This window comes from Gavialis gangeticus, unplaced genomic scaffold, assembly GCF_001723915.1.
Source record: "Gavialis gangeticus isolate Ggan-Ray unplaced genomic scaffold, GavGan_comp1, whole genome shotgun sequence".
Lineage (NCBI taxonomy): Eukaryota > Metazoa > Chordata > Crocodylia > Gavialidae > Gavialis > Gavialis gangeticus.
Window position 1 is genome coordinate 732,682 of NW_017729000.1, and position 2,355 is coordinate 735,036.

Here is a 2,355-nt window from a genome sequence, read left to right on the forward strand (position 1 = left end):
GCACTTCCGCCGCCGCCCGCCTGTTGCCTCGGCAACGACGCCTGCCGACCCCCGGCCCCAGTCAGGAGCCGGAAGCCGGTCCCCACCACCACTGCCCACGGGGCCCTGCGCGGCGGCCGCGCCCCGGCCCCCAGCAGCCGCTGCATAGCCCTGAGCTCTGTCCCTGGCCACCCCCCCGCTCCCTGGCCTCACGCCAACAAGCGCAGGGCCGATTGGTTGCGCGCAGCACGCTCCCCTAATTGGCTGATGACGGTGGGGCGGGGCTCCCGATTGGCAGAGCAGCGCCCCCGAGGGGTGAAGATGCCAGTGGGCGGGGCGGCGGCCCAGGGCTCTCCGGATAGGCGGAGAGTTCGGCCAATGGGAGGGCGCGCGGGAAGTGGTGCTGGGTCGGAGCACGTGGCGGCGAGGGCAGGTCCGGGGCCTTTGAGCAGGGGGTGGCCACCACGCCTGGGGGGCACGTGCAGCACTGTGCCCCCCCTGCCCTCCCCCTCGCCAGGATGCAGAGGGGAGCTCGGAGACTGGCCTGGCCTCAGCTGCCCCGGCAGAGTGGGGCTGGTGCCTGGAGCGGTTGGGTAGTACTTGCCATGTTGCCTCTCAGCACCTGCTGAGCAGTGCATGAAATATAGGCGGGTGTGGGTGTGGGTTTGCCCTGGGCAAGGAGTTGCTAGGGAAGCCTATGCTCCACGTGGTGGCTGGCTGAGGTGTTCTCCCCCATTCGTCTTGCCGGCGGCAGGGGCCTCGAGTTGCCTGGTGCAGCAGGAAGCTGGCAGCAGCTCTGCCGCTCACCTTCCCTTCTCTGTAGAGCACCCTGCGGGGGTCAGGTGGGGCACGAGCAGCCCCCACCTTCCCTTCTCTGTAGAGCGCCCTGCGGGGGTCAGGTGGGGCACGAGCAGCCCCCAGCCCTGGAGACGCGCAGCATGGGCACAGCAGCATGCAGCAGGGGATCCAGCACCAGCAAAGCAAAACGGCGTCCACAGCTCCTGACGGCTTTGGAGCTGAGACCATGTGGGGCCGGGTCTATCGGTGCCAGGCCTTGCAGACATGGGGGGTGCACAGCCTGCACAGCGCAGCCACAGGAAAGCTTCCTCCCCTCCCGCCCCCACTGTGAATGTGTCACCAGCACCAGCTGGAGCGGCAGCAGCTATTTTTAGGGTGTTTGGCATCTTCAGCTCCTCCTGGGAGCTCACAGCAGCTCTGGACCAGCGCAGGCCAAGTGCCCCCGTGTGAGCCGGGCTGTGGTGGGACCCGCTGGAGAGCAGCCGCCCTGAGCCGGGGGCCCCGAGGGCTGTATTGGGGTGGGGGCACACGCAGACAGACCCTGTGGGCTGTGGTTTTGCTCCCCAGGACGTGACGCCCTCCCAGCGCTCCCGGGGTGGGATGCTGCACCCCATCTGCAGCCCCGCAGCTGCGCCCAGCCTGGCCCTTCTGCTCGGCTGCCCGGGGAATGGGCCGTGCGCTCAGGCAGAAAACACATGCAGCCATGCGTGAGAGCCAGGGAGGGGGGTGCCTGGGGAGGCCTTGCACTCCTGCCAGAGACAATCCTGCCCTCCAGGTCAGACCATGGGCTCCCTGCACCCCCTGTGCTGGCACCAGCAGTGTCTGGGCGCAGGCCCTGAATGGGGGTCGCTGCCCTGCGTCTGTGCTGAGGACCCGCAGGTCTCCCTCAAGCCCGCCTGCATGTCTGGCTGTGCAGGGGGCATATCCACACACAGGGCCCATGGGGGCTTCAAGGGGTGTTCCCGTCTGTCCTCAGGGCATGCGGACATGGTCTGGGGGCCCGGGCACCGTGGGTGGGAGGTGGCCGTGTGGCGTGGCCCCAGCTGCTGTGGGAGTCTGTTGCACGGTGGATGTGGCCCAGCCGGCCCTGCCCTTGCCCCTGGTGGTCAGGCAGGCTGGGGAGCCCCAGGCGCTGCATGCTTGGCCCCAGCGTGTGCGTGGGCTGCTCACACGCGGCGCCCTGTGCTTTGCAGCCCCCTCTCTGTGCGTTGCCAAGGCGATCGGCAGCATTTTACTCCCCCCCCTGCCTATTGTTACAGCCGCACGGGTGGGAGGGGCAGAGACAAAGCCCAGGGAGATGCTCCCCCACCAGGTGACCCCACAACCCAGGGGCCCGCGGCTTGGCCCAGCTGGCCGGCCCTGCTCCCTCGGGGTGCAGCCAGGGGCCTGGGGACCTGGCTGCCAGCAGGAGCCTCTGTGGGTGCCCTGTGGGGGCAGAGGGCATCTCCTGGTCTTCCCCCTGCCCCCCCGGGCCTGGGGGAGCTGGGGCCCGTGCCCCCCCCACCCCCTGGGGCGCTTGGAGGCTTGGGATCCTGGTGCTTCTGCATTTTGTGTGACAAGCCGTTGCCATGGCGATGG